This window comes from Corvus hawaiiensis, chromosome 24 (genome assembly GCF_020740725.1).
Source record: "Corvus hawaiiensis isolate bCorHaw1 chromosome 24, bCorHaw1.pri.cur, whole genome shotgun sequence".
In the NCBI taxonomy this organism is placed as follows: domain Eukaryota; kingdom Metazoa; phylum Chordata; class Aves; order Passeriformes; family Corvidae; genus Corvus; species Corvus hawaiiensis.
In genome coordinates, this window is record NC_063236.1 from 5,029,849 (window position 1) to 5,044,510 (window position 14,662).

Consider the following 14,662-nt stretch of genomic DNA (forward strand, 5'->3'; position numbering starts at 1 on the left):
GGAAAGCTCTACTGCTTCTCCCTGCTGTAGCATGGGCAGGAGCAGAAAATCTCCTCTGGCTCCCCTGTCACTGCAGTTCACACTCCAGGAGATCAGCTTAAAGCAGCTGCAGCTCCTGCTGCTGCAGGAAAAGCCCTCGAGCACAGCCACACACGAGTCTGCACCTGCAAACACAGCCCAGGGCTCCCAAATCCCAGGCCAACCCCGCATTTGTGAGCCTGTATCCTCCTGTGGATCCCTTCGTGGGCTCAGGAAAAGCAGCTGCACAGCACAAATAGCCCGGTGATGTGGCCTGTTATCGCAGCTCTTGGGCTGGGGGATACAGCCCTGCTGTCCCTCACATTCCTGGTGGAATTCACAGCCCTGTTCTCTGAGCAGTGAGCCCCACCCTGCACCACGGGCTCCGTGCCCCACGTCCCTCTGGGGTCTCCCCGGCTCTGTCCTCTCCAACAGCCATCACAAACCTTTGAGCATTCCGAGCTCTCCCTCCCATCAGAGACCAACACACTCAAGAGCAAGCGGGGGGAGAGAAAAGGCCACAACGCAACAAGGCCTTCGGTTTAATTTCCTTAAGAAACCAGGCTAAAGAAGATGGGAGTGGAAGCAACACAAGAAAAACAGAAGGATTTTCATTAACCCGATCAAACCTCCTGGAATATGATAACAGAGGCAATAACAGACACCTCCCCTCTGGCCAAGGACAAAGAAAGGCTTCCTAGTTATGAAGAAGATGAAGAAAATTGAAGTAGAAGAAAGGAAATTACTGAAAAATGGCTGAAATGTCAGCTGTTATTAAAATGCCTTCACCTGGAGAGAAATAATGAGTGATGAGAACAGGGGTATGACGGGGAAAGCTGAACAGACGGAGAACAAGTGGGGGAGCAACCACCCGAGAATGGCTCTGAAAGCCACCCTGGTGACCACAGGAGTGGGCTGACCTCCGGAGCTGTGCCTGGGGTGACCTGTGAGGAATTTGGGGTCCTGAGAGGCTGTGCCCGTCAGGAGGGTGACAGCACTGCAGGTGACAGCAGCCCCGGGATATCCCCCGCCCCAGACGAGTCCCGAAGAGACACAGTTAAATCCCTCTGGATCTTGAACCATCCTTCCAGAGACGCTGATCCTCCTCTCCAGTCACCCCTTCCACGCCACCCCTGCTGTGCCCGCTCGAGGACAGGGACAGGGACGCTCCCGCTTCCCCTGGGCACCTGCAGCGCCAGCAGCACAGCCGGGACCGCAGCCGCCAGAAGGGCGAGTGGGAAAGCAGCCGGCATCACCAGGAGGGAACACCCAGCCCTGCGAGCCGCCAGAGACCAGCCGCCCGCAGAGGGGCTGAGCATGGGAGCGAGGGGAGTGTCGGGGCTGTGTCGCTGCCGCTGTCACGCAGCACTGCGGGACCGCCCGCTCCCAGCCCAGGCAGCTCCATCCCCGCCGGGAGGCCGGGCCGGAGACGCGCTGGCCCCGCTCTCCCAGCGCCGACACAAAGCCCGTCCCTGCTCCATTGCTGCTGATCCCTCCGGCATCGCCCCAGCTGCCGCGACAGCAATTCTGCAGCAGGAGCCGCTCGCATTCCCGGCAGCATCCTCCTCTCTTGGCATCTCCCTCCAGCGCCTCCCAGGAGCTGCGTTTGGGGACACACGGCTCCACCTCCCGCCCGGCAGAACCCCGGGCACGGCCCCGGCTTCTCCAGCCCAGCCTTGCTCTGCCCCACATTCACACCCACGGTGTGGCCACAGTCCTTCGAATTTGATAAGATTCACTTTTTGGGAAGCAAGAAGAAGTGAGAGTCAAACCTCACACATTTCCTGCCGAAGTAAGGTCGAGGGCAGCAGGGAGCTGGGAGCTGTGCCTGCACAGAGGTTGGACCTTTCCAAACCCAGACCGTCACCTTCAGAGGAAAATACAGAGGCAGTAAAGCCATCCCAGTGGCCACCATCACCTTCAGCGTCCTCCTCCCACCACCAGTCTGGACCAGCTCTCCCCTGCCAGCCTGCTCTGGTTACTGGTGTCATCGGCACCTGTTCTGGGCCCAGGAGTCCTCTCATATTTACAGAAGTTTTGGGTACCGCCAAGTGCACTCAGCAGCTGCCTCAGCGTGATCAGCCTCAATTCAAGCCAGGCAGGATGGACAGGGGCAAAAAGAAACCATGAAGGTCCCAGCTGCCCCAGGGACTGGTTAAACTGGGTGCTCACAAGCAGCTTCTGATCACGGTTTAGTGGCCATGGTAGTATTAAGTCAAAAGTTCGATTTGATGATCTTGGAAGTCTTTTCCAACTTAAATGCTTCTATGAGTCTTTGATTCTATGATTTGGGGATAAATCCTGCAAATTCTCACACTTTCGGGAGAACACACTCAGACAAATGTCCAGCTCACAACTGACCACACAGGAGCTGACCAATGTCGCTCTCCTGGTGTGCACTCCCCATCTGCACTGAGAGAAAATGGAGAAAGCTCCAGGTTCAGGCAGCAGCATGGGAAGATCCTTCTGCTTCCTTCCCCACACCAGGGCTTTGGCAATTTGAGGCACCCCAGGGCAGCCCATGAGGAGCCAAGAGTCCTTGGAAGGAGAAAGCCCAGGCACGGAGTGATGGAGGACCTGACACACCTTGGTCTGACAGACCAGGGTGGCTCTTCCTGATGGGTGACTCCATTTGTCCCCAGCCCGGGGCAGTGACAGCCCCTCCCTGGCATCCAGTGGTTGGATTTCCTGTGAGCTGCAGTGGAGAAGGGAGGAAATCAGGCAACCAGTGTCTGCCAGCTGGTGGGGCTGGTGACTGTTCTCCAGCCTCGAAAATAAACATTGTTTTCTTGGCAAGACTGGGGAAAATATCAGTGCTTGTGTCCATGGCGTGACCACGTTGCAGCAGGGTATAGGGCTCCCAGCAATCAGCCAGCCCTGTGAATGCTCTCAAGCTCCTGCTCCTCCACTGCTGCATTCCAGCCCCCTAATGAACTTCCCAGCAGCATACAGGGCAACCACATGGAGATGGAGACGGAGACAGGAAAATCCAAATACCTTCAATCCAAGGTCTCCTAAAGAAACACATCCCTTTAGAGCATCACCCCTGTTTTACAGCTCAGCTCCTCCCAGCTGTGCTGAACTTCAGTTTGCACATCCATCACACCCAGCTCTGCTCCCGAATCAGTGTCGGTGCCACAAAGCCAGTTTGTCACTCCCCCCCCAGATCACAGCACGTGACATCAGCCCTTGGCTTCATTCATAGTTCAAGTGATGAGCTCTCCCTGCTCTACCACAAGCCAGCGGGGTCAAGAGGCTGGAGGCTGCTGGAGACAAGAGCCTGCTGCCTGCACACCAGCCTGCCCAGTGCCCTGTGTGAACTGGAAACACCAGCAAGCCCTCTGCATTCACCCACTGAACAGAGACCTGGCTCTCAAAGCAAAGCAGTTGGCTACCTTTTCTGTATCCCATGTCTCAAAGCCAGATGTGGAAAGGTAAATCGTGCATTTACAAAGGATGGAACAGACTTCCAGGACACACACACAGAGTTAACAAAGGGTTTTGAGGGTATTTTGCTTGATGCTACATGAAGTCTCCAAAACTCATCCTTTCCTCAATGAGATGGGCCCTCAGTGGCCACCAGAGGCCATTGTTTCCCTCCTGCACCCCACACCCCTGACTATGAACACACCTCACAGCACAGAGAGTGAAGGTAATAAACGTTCATTTACCCCCAAATTGACCCAGCTGCTGCATTACCTAAAGGCCAAATCTGGAGGACAGAGTGTGACCCTCGGGAGTGCAGCAGATGTCCTGCACCGAGCCATGAGCAGTATCTCAGGAAGGAATGGAGGCTGGGCAATAGCCAAGTCACTGGAGAATTCAAGCACTGGTATTTTTAGGCAGCAGGAGGACGTGTGGGAGAGCTCTCCCCGTGCAGGCTGATGCCATTTGCTGCAGGGCACTCGGAATGAGATTTATCGTCAATGTGTGATTTGAAAGCAACACTGGCGCTCCCGGAGAGCCAGGCACTGATCAGCAGTGCTGGGGCTCGTGGCAGCCTCAGTTTAGGAGACAAAATTTCTCCATAAACCTGAAAACACGAAGGACACACGTAACAAAAGCCATTTCTGCTTGCAGGGATGCTCTGGCTGCCAACTCCAAAAATGGCCACTGTGAAAGTCTGCTAACTAAACTAACTAGAAGCAGATGATCAAAAGCAGGAAAAAATGCTCTTTTTTTAATATTGCAGCCCAAAGTGTTGGCTGTAATTGAGTTATTACCATCCAGGTTTTGATGCTGCAGAGAAGGAGAGAGAATCTTCTCTCTCCATCAAACGCAAGCTGCTCTCTGGGTGGCACATCTGGATGTCAGACAGGTAACAGCAGCAAAGCAAATCCTTTCTGGATCTGGCATCAAAGGAAAGACAGCTCAGGTCAGGAGAGATGAGCCTTCTGGCTCTAACTAAAACCTGATGGGTTAAAATGAGTAAAGCCACGTTATTGAGCACGTGGTGCATGAAGAGCCCAAGCCGCCGGAAGAGTTCTGGGAGGAGGCTCTCCAAGGGATGCTGGCAGTGACCCGAGACTCCATCCCATGTCCCAGTAAAGGCACATCTGCTTCCAGGTGCTGCAATGCTGGGGAGGAGCACGGACAGCAGCTCTCCACAGAACTTCCACTCATCCACTTTCTAGCACAGCCAGGTTTTCCAAGCAGCAAAGCTTGAAAATTTGGGTTGGTCAACACCACCATGCATCGTTCAGAGGCTTTGGTTTGCTGCTCCTCTACCCCTACATGGCCTCCTCAACCCTCCCCAGCCTGTCTTAGCCCAAATTGCTGGCAGATACAGCCCTGGCTGCAGGAGATGTGAGGATGGGGTCCCCTTTGCCCATCCCCTTTGCATCCAGGCTGGACACTGATGCTCCAGTCCCACAGCAACCAGGAAGGACGGGATCTCTGCTGCTGCCAGCGTCTCTGCACAGGGACACAGCCGACAGTGATTCCATCCTCAGCCGGGTGGGAAACACGTCACCAGCACAGTGGGATGGCAAAGGCACCGGCAGTGCCACCTCCCAGTGATTCCCACCCGGCAGATCCCAATCCACGGCCAGAAACCAGCTGTGGCCACACTGGAATGCCCCAGGGAAACACTCCCTTGTGCAGATACAGGAGAAAAGCACGATTTGGCTGTGCCACCCTCACACTTAGTTCCCACCACCCCTTCCCAAGAGTAGGAGCGCAGCTTCACAGCATGCCAGGGAAAGCAAACACAGGGAGGAAAAATCCAGGAGCACCAGAGCCACTACATCCTGCAGAGAAACCATCCCAGACAGCCCTGCCCGAGCCTTGAAATGATGCCATGCCCAAACAAGCCCTGAAACAGCTCCCTGCACTCTCCAAATCCAGGCTCACCCAGGGATGGAGCAGGAATTGCAAGGCACAGAGCTTTCCACCAGCCCAGGACACAGGGCTCAGGTCTATCCCCAGGGACAGAGGACAGGAGGGCACAGAGCCCATGTCCCCTGGCTCTGGTCTCATTTGAGGACCCGAGTGGGCTCACAGGACATGGAGCCTCCAAGGTGGCTCCTGAGAGCCCCATCCACAAACAGGAGCATCATCTCCGAATGTCTCCCAGGGAAATCACACCCGCACACGGCACTTGGTGTTATGTGGGGCAGTGTGGGACCAGAATAACTCCTCTCCTGGCTGATTGGTGTGTGAGTAAATCAGCCACAGCCAAAAATAACCTCTGGACATTTTTTGACTCCTTCCTGCAAAACAGTTTGGGGGAGATGCTTGAAAGAAGCCCAGATCTACTTAGTTACAGCTGCCAGACACTGAATTACAGGGCAGATTAAGTGGATTATGGATTTTGTACAAGCCCATCTTTCCCCTCTGTGCCCACAGCCCCTGGCACTGGGAATGTCTGCATGGGGAGCAGTTCTAGGCACCACCATCAAGCCTATTTAACTCATGATCAAGGGCCTGAGATCAGGTTTATGACACCTGTGTTAATGCCACAGCGAGGCTATGAACACTTTCCCAATTCTGCAACCAGAAAGGCCAGGCTTTGGCAGGAGAAAATCCATGTGAGGATGCTCTGCACTAATGAGACTCTGGAAAGGTGGGAGTTGGGGGCCAGACATTCCCTTCTCCCAGGCTCCAGCCATCCCGTGTTCAGCCCAGCTCCTTCCTCCCGGCTATGGACCCCCTGGGCACCCCACAGCTGCAGAGTGTTTGTCCTGTCCCCTCACATCACAACACGATGTGGCCAGGAAGAAATCTGGAACTGCGGAGAAAATTCATTTCCACCAGGAAAGGGTGGAAATGAGAAGTTTAAATGCATGCACCTGCCGCATGGGCAGCAATTCCGGGAGGGGGCCCCTTCCCTGTCGTGCCACCCTGCCCTGGCGAGGGATGCTGCCCTCTCTGGAAGGCGGGACGTGGAGTCCAGGCAGGAAGAGGCTCCATCCTTCCTTCCCTCCCTGCCGCACATCCCCGTGGCCGCTATTTGAAAGCACTCGGCCGCGCTGACAACGCCTCACCTGCCCACGGCGGAGCTGGCCCAGGTCCCCACGGTCCCGGCAGGGCTCTGCCTCCGGGACCACCGGCACGAGGGGCTCGGCACGGCTGGGGCTGCAGGGAAGAGGCACCATGCAGCAAAAATTCCTGGGAACTGCCCTCTCCTGGAAGCCGCTCGCCACGGACAGAAGGATGGGGAAACAAGCTCTCATCTGCCACTTGTTTTCTTCTTTTTTTAATTTTTGGATGCAATTAAAGGCAGCCACCCAGCCGGCACCTCCTCGCGCTTGCTAAGAGAAGCGTGGCAGGAACTGAAAACCAGGAGCAGAAAAAAAATAATCTGCATTTCAGATAAATTCCAGCCTTGTCAGTCCCGCAGGATTACAGAGCTGAGCGACTCACGAGCTGCTTAAAACACCAGGGTGAAGATTCAGCAAAGGGAAGGGCAACGTGGAGGACACAGGGTCAGTCCCCTCCTGGCCAGTGGCTTTTGGAGAAGGTCTGACACCCAGCTCCCAGATGCTCCTGTGGGATGGGAATCACTGCCCTGCCAGTGCTGCCCAGGGCTGAGGGGCAGCAGGGCTGCTCCAGGCACAGCTTTGCACAAAAATGAGAGAGAGATGAGCACCCACTTCATTCATAAAACCACAGAATCACAGCATGGTTTGGACTGGAAGGGACCTTAAAGCTCAGCTCATTCCACCCCTGCCATGGGGGACACCTTGCAAGATCCCAGGCTGCTCCAAGCCCCGTCCAACCTGGCCCTGGACACTGCCAGGGATGGGGCAGACGCAGCTTCTCTGGACACCCTGTGCCAGGGCCTGCCCACCCTCACATGGAAGAATTCGTTCCCAATATCTAATCTAAATCTCTTCTCTCTCAGTGTGTACCCTCTTGTCCTGTCACTCCAGTTATGCAGAGTCCCTCCCCAGCTTCCTTGTAGCCCCTTCACACCCTGCAAGACGCTGTGTGGTCTTCACACAACCTCCTCTTCCCCAGGCTGAACTGCCCCAGCTTTCTCAGCCTGATTCCTCAGGACATCCTCACCCTACAAATGAACTCAAGGCTTTTACCCTGTCCCCACAAGGGTTTTAACCTGCTTGACCACAGCACAAACAGAAATAAAATCCAATTATATCAGCACAACTTTTTTTAGCAAAGAGCCTTGAATCATTTTCCACAACTTCTGCTCCAGATGGGCCCAAGCGCAGACCTGTCCCCCAACACTGCAGTTGTTTCATGTGATATTTTCCCTCCTCCCTCCCAAATGCCAGCCCGTGTGAGCACACCCACTCGGGCACCCACCTCCAAGCCTTTCGTCTGCTCACAGAGGAGGCCTTTAAGCACTGAAAACTCCCAACCACATCCCTCAGGAGCCTGGCCAAGGCTTGGACCCACCTACAGAGCCCACAGCAGAGCCCTCAGCCTGGTCTGTCACCCCACACCTGGTGCTTGGCACATCCCAGAAATCATCTGTAAGAAGGGGGTTGTCATTCACACCTCTCTGGGAGGGAACCTGGGCACCAGATTCAACAGCCTTCTCCTCCAGTTAATACTCCAGAGACCTCACAGCTCACTTTTGGGAGCCATCTGGGAAACCTCTGGCTCACCAAAGCATTCTTTAGGAGGAAATTATTTGTGAATTAAGGTTTCAAGGTTAGATAAAGAATACAGTGTCTTTCTGCTTTGCTGGAAACCCTGAAATGGCACTCCCCAAGCAGAGGATGGACACTCATGTCAACATCTCCCCATCTGCACAGAGTGGAGCCCTCCAGAGGCATTTGCAGTTGGGCCCCAGTTTGGGTTAAGCTCCCTCTGAGGCTTCAAGGATGCCTCTCCCAGCTCCAGTGTGAACTTCCAGCTCCATCCCAGTGTCAGGCTCTTTCCCAGTACTGACTCAGGGCCTCCACAGCCTCACCCAGCACAGCACAACCTACCAACTCACACTCACTCAGCCTCCTCCTCATCCCTGTCCTCACTTCCAGCCCCCAGTGCAAGCTGCCCCAAAGGACAAGGCTTGCAAAAAGGCCCCTCCAAAGATGCAGATGAGAAGGGTTTCAGCAGGGGCTTTACCCCTGGTGTCTTCTGAGACAGCTGAGACAGGCAGGAACCCAAATCTCCAGCAGGTCCAGTCCCTCAGCATCTGCACTGGAGCTGCTGGCAAGCACAGCTGGACCAAGCCACTGGTGTGGAGCAAGACCTATTCACCATGAAGCCACAAGGCTGCACAGGGATGAGATGTTTAATCCCACATCTGCCAAGCCACAGCTGAGCTGGCCACTCGAGAAAGCCGGATCTGCCCATCAGTCCCACCACTGCTGTCTCAGGAACCTGCCAGTTCAGAGGCTCCCCTGCCCTGCCGCTGGTGACACTGGTCCCAGACAAACTCTGGTCTGACTCTGGGAAAGAGCTGCAGGAGGAGCAAGCAGTGAAGCTGGGAAGGCACCTGTGCACCACGGGGTGCCAGGGAGACAGCAGCAGGGACCTATGCTGAGGGCTCCGTGACAAATCTCCAGGGAAGTCCCTAGAGATCAGTCCTGTTCCCCAACCAGCACACGCAGGGAGCAGCACACTGGGATGTCCCCAAGAGCACAGGTACCTGAGACTCCCAGACCATCAGAGACACAAAGACACCAACTTTCCATCCCCTGCTGCCTGCGCAGCACCACAGCCAAGAAAGTCCCAAACGACACAGGCACATTCATCCACATCCCAAACTCTAGTTCACACTTGCCTCTGGACCAGCTCCTGCTCACACAGTGGCTTGGTGGTATCAAACCCACCAGGAGAACCTCATTCCAGCATCCAGCAGATGGTGGCAAACAAGCTAAAATGAACACTTTGCCAACCCTGACTTGGCCAAAACCAGGGCGTCCCCAGAAGGGTTTGCACAGCTTTAACAAAACCCAGTTCCCTAAGCCAATTGCTGCTCTAATGATGCAATTTAGGGGATAAACAAGCCCTTCAAGGCTGGTTATTCAGGAGCAAATCGTGCTGTCTGAAGGCAGCTTGCAGCAGCCGTGATGACACCAGCTAACAGAGGCTGGGAACCAGTGTGGGCACAGCTGGAGTTGGCCAGGCTGGCCAGATGCTCTGCTGGTTCAGCCCCAAGCACATGGACCCATGTTCAGGTTGGACCAGCTCCGTGAGCATCTTCCCAGTTCCAAGCTGGCCCAGCTTGGCAGGCATTTACCTGGTGCTGAGCTCCAGCAGCATCTGTGTGGTAGCAACCCCACGAGCTGGTCCAGCCCAGCGCTCGGAGCCAGGCAGATGCTCAGTGGGGCTGACACAGAGCTCAGCACTGGGTGGATGCTCCAGGGCTGGAGGCAGCACTGAGGAAGGCAGGAGGAGACAGCACTGGGAAATCAGAATGAGGAGCAGGAGAAGGCCACAGTAGGACCAGGCTCACCAGCACTCCTGCCTTCCCCTCAGCGTAAGGTGGAACCTGGCGGGAGGGGATGCAAAGGGACAGCTTGGGAGCATTTGGGGGGCTGCCAGGGGCAGAGAGCAGCTGAAAATCAAGGCCCCCTCTCTCCTCTCCTGGGTTGAGAAATCACTGCCCCCTCCCTGCCCCCCTTACCATGCAGCCTCGGGGGGATGTGCCCACCCTTCACCCGGCTCTGTGCACACCCAGCGGGGATGGGGCAGCACATCTCCCCGGCTCTGCCCCCGGTCTGGGGCCAGCGGACGGGAGGGAGCAACCCTGGCTCAAACCCTCGGTCTGGGGGTAAGGCCGGGGCACAGCAAGTCCCCCCCTCCAACCCACCTCGGGGTGAGGATGACAACCCCCAGCTCAGACTCAACCCAAGGGAAATGGGGGAGCTCAGACACCCCCTCCAAGGGGGAACAGGGTGGGAGATGAAGCCCCCCCGGAGTGAGTCAGACCCTTCCGGGGGGAGCAGAGCATCCCCCGGGGAACGGCAGGGCCGAGCATCCCCAGTGCAGCCCCGCCCGGGGGCAAAGGGGAGCATCCCCGGGGGGGGGGAGGGGGGGGGGGGAAGGGGGGCAGAGCATCCCCGGGGGGAGGCAAAAACGGCAGAGCCCCCCGAGGCCAGCCCCACCGGAGGTACTGAGCATCCCCCCGGGGGGGCCGAGCATCCTCTCGGGGGGCATCAGAGCATCGCCGGGGGAGGCAGTACGGGTAGAGCCCTCCGGGTCCGGCCCCAGGGGGGGGGCTGAACACCCCCCGGGCAGCCCCACGGGGGTCATGGGGGCAGAGCTCCCCCGGGCGGCCCCGCGCGGCGCCGAGCATCCCCCGTGGGCAGCGCGGCCCCGCCCGCACTCACCGCCCGCCGAAGTCGCTGGAAGCCGCCGCTGCCGCCGCTGCCGCCCCGCCCTGCCCCGCCCACTGCGTCACCGTCCCCGCCTGGCCACGCCCCCGAGCGGCCACGCCCCCAGGGGAGGGGGCGGGCGGGGGGCCGGGGGTCAGGGCGGGACCCGGGGCCGGGGGTCCTCCCGGAGACAGGAACCTCCCTGGGGTGGGATGCCCCTGAAAAGGAGAGGAGCTCCCCTTTGGGGACTGAAAGACTCTCCCGAAAGACAGGAATCCCCCCAGGGAACTCTCCTTGAGGGCAGAAACCTCCTAGGGAGGCAGGAATCCCCCCGGGAGGACAGAAAACTCTGAGGTGGGGCAGAAATGCCCCTGTGGAAGCAGGAAACTCTGTTGAGGGCACAAGAACTCCCCTGGAATGGGCAGAGGACTCTCCTGGGGAACAGGAACCTCTTCGGGGTTTGAAAGCCTCCTTAGGGGCAGGACTCCCCAGGGGTCTTGTCCAGCCCCGGAGGGAGGGAGGCAGGAGATCTGGGCTGTGGGGTGTCCCAAGCCCGGGGTGCCCCATCCCCCCCTCACCATGTGGGGAGCAGCGATGGGGCCAAGCAGTGACCCCCAGACTGCCACAGCCCCCTCCTCACCCTGCAAGGCTCAGTTCTGAACCCCGGGGGGACAAGATATGTCAGCCCTCCTAATTTCAGGATGTGTGAGGCTGGACCATCACCCCAGGCTCCCCTCAAGGATAGTCTTCAGCATCATAAATGGGATTTGGGACATGAACGGCAGCGGGAGCAGCCAAAAGTCCAACCTGCTCCATCACCCTGCCCTGCCCAGGGGCATCCTTAACAAACAATTAATTTGGGGTCCTTGGAAGCACAGCCCCTGGCACAGCCGTTGGGATCCCTCAGCAGCCCTCACCTAGCCTACCAACAAGGAGCTCCTTTCTGTGACCCCACTGGGAACAACTGGTTTCTGTAGCATCATCACAGAGCAGCATCTTCCTCTCTCCAGGAAGGACATCGAGCTCATCCTCAGGATTTTTGCTGGAGGACCTTGGGGAGGTCTCACAGAAATGCCTCCAACCCACGGGAGGAGGGAGCGTGCTGGATCCACCCGCCAGCCAGACTCAGGAACAACTGCCTTCAATCCCAAGAACATTTCATCTGTTTTCCACATGCCAGAGTTTTCTAAGCCAAGATAAGCTTTACTTTTTAAAAATAATACTGTGATACAGTTCTCAAATACCAATGATGAATAGGATAGTCCAAGGAAAACGTTTCCAAGTAAAGAGGTGGCTGCAGCCAGCAAGCACCAGGATCTGGTTTATTGACTGCCATTCACATTAATTCGTATCCATTGCCTTAAGAACAGATGCATTAGGAATAGTGTTTCTGTTGAGGAGTGGCCTTTCCTGCCTGGGATGATCAGAAGTTTTCTCAATCGAATGCGTTCCTTGCTGATAAAATGCTCTTTATGTATTTAAGAAACACTGAGAGAAATAGGGTCAGGAAGGGAGGTTATGGACATATGAGCTCCTGGCCATGCCAGGGAAGCAGAAGGAATGTGGATTTTTTGGATTTCTCCACATTTTGTGCTTTATCCTGCTCTGGAGAGGCCCAAGATCTGACACCACAGCTGTGAAAGCATCTCACTGTCATTCCAATCCTCTCTTGAGGTTTTGTAGGAAAGGGGCACAACTGGGAATGCAGCGCTCTGGGGTGTTCGGAGCCATTGAGGGAGAATTGGACAGGGCTGGGCTCTTCGGTCACTGTGTAAATCCCAAAGGAGGGGAGCAGGATTCCACCAGCCTCCCAGTTTAGCCATCCAGGACTGGGCAGGACTCCCAGCCAGCTCCTGGCAGTGCCCAGATCCCCATGTGAGCAGGGCACAAGCGCTCGGGGGGACACATGCCCCAAAATCGCCATCAGACCTTGGGCTGCCAGTCACGATTTCCCTTTGCAGATCCCCTGGAACCAACTCCTCCCCCATGGGGTGGCACCACTCCTTCAGCAAGCTCCAAGCACCCATTTCAGCCCAAAAATTAGCAAATACAGTTTACAGCTGGTGGCCACCCATTGCTGCTCCCACCACAGAGGTGTGGGTAGCACTGGGAATCCCTGGTGTGGGCTGTGCCTGGGCACTGCTCAGGGGGTGTCTCCTGGGAGTGTTCCAAACCGTCTGAAATCATCAGGATAAACCCCTCCAACACTGTCTTTTTAGTGTCAGTGGCATTACTTTATCCTTGGCCAGGGTCTCTGTGGCCAACAGAGTTCCAGCCTCCACAGAAACACAAATACAAAACTTTTTCACCTGTTTAGACATTTTTAGCAAATAAAAAAAAGTTCATTTGTTCTAAATTACATAATTCTCTTTCATTTATTACTGTTCTATCCTCTATTGGTTATTGATTTCTCACTTTGTATGTTAATTAGTCCATCTTTTTAGTCTTCTTAGTATCTTTGCAAAGTAGGAACTTCCAACACATAGATGGAGTTTTTGTTCGCCTCTTCTTTATCTTCAGGTTTCTGCAAAATGTCCTTGTGATTCATAAATTCTACATTCCAGGTGTCCAAACACACCAATACATCCTTCTCTCTCAGGCTTTGTTCACTGAAGCGTATCAGACTTAGTTTATCAAAACTTCAAGTCTCAGTACTTTTCCCAATCTGTGTTCCTATGGAAGTGGCTCATGACAACTTTGCTAAATGCTGGTGAAGAGTAATTTAGGAATAACACACTATTTATAATTTATATATATAGGTGATAATTAAAACAATTAATTTAAAAGCTAATTAAAACCATTAACTAAAATTATCATTTAAAAGTTCTATTGTTTCCAACAGGGGGGTGCAATCAGGACAATTACCTCAGAGTTCCTCCCTACTGGGAGCACTGGGGGGGCCTGCAATCACCCCAGAACCCTTTTTACTGGGGGGCCAGTTGCCTCAGAGACCCTCCCTACTGGGACGATGAGAGGAATCCCCTCAGAGCCCCTCCTTACTGGGATGACTGGAAGGGGCTATTGTCTCAGAACCCCTCATTACTGGCAGGACCGGAGGGTGAAGGGGGGGCACAGTTACCTCAGGGGCCCTCGTTCCAGGGAGGACGGGGGGGCAATTCCCTCAGAGATCCATGCTCCTGGGAGAACTGGGGACCCACTTACTCAGAGGCCCTCGCTACTGGGAGCACCAGGGAGCCAGCATCCCTAGAGGCCTTTGGGACTGGAAGGACCTGGGGGAACACTTACCTCAGGGACCCTCAGTATTGGGGGTCCTCTCAGGGGCCCTCGTTACTGGAAGCACTGGGGAGTCAGCATCCTTAAAGGCCCTTGTGACTGGGAGGACAGGGGTGCTGTTTACCTCAGGGACCCTCAGTACTGGGAGGACTGGTGTGTGCGGGGTGTCCCCTCAAGCGCCCTGGTGACTGGGAGGGGGCAGTTACCTCACAGACCCTCAGTACTGGAGGGGATCCCCTTAGGATCCCCCATTACTGGGAGGACTGGGGCAGGGGGGAAGCCCCCTCAGGGCCCCTGTGCATGGGAGAACCAGGAGAGAGCAGTCCCTCAAACATCCCCATTACTGGGAGGGGGCAATTACTTCAGAGATCTTCATTACTAGGAGGGATCTCCTCAGGGATCCTCGTTACTGGGAGGACTTGAGCAGGGGGAATCTCCTGAAGTGCTCTTGTTACTGAGAAGACTGTGGGGGGAGGGAGAAACAGCTCAGGGACCCTCAGTACTGGGAGAACTGGGCGGGGGAATCACCTCAGGGGTCCCCGTTATTGGGGGCACTGCGGGGGGGATCCCCTCATTACTGGGAGCACTGGGAGGGGGGATCACCTCAGGGACCTTCGTTACTGGGAGCACTGCAGGGGAGAACCCTCTCATTACTGGGAGAACTGGGAGAACTGGGA

At 55.8% G+C, this 14,662-nt stretch overlaps 1 protein-coding gene across 11 annotated transcripts in view; it reads right to left on the reverse strand.

The window, feature by feature from the left end:
* PPFIA4 (PTPRF interacting protein alpha 4) overlaps nt 1-10,809 on the reverse strand; it is a 60,957-nt gene extending 50,148 nt beyond the window's left edge. For all 11 annotated transcript variants that reach the window (XM_048327846.1, XM_048327843.1, XM_048327845.1 and 8 more), the window contains exon 1: nt 10,767-10,809. The gene's annotated coding sequence lies outside the window, so the exon portion shown is untranslated. The remainder of the gene's footprint in view (nt 1-10,766) is intronic.
* Between the last annotated feature and the right edge of the window lie 3,853 nt (nt 10,810-14,662).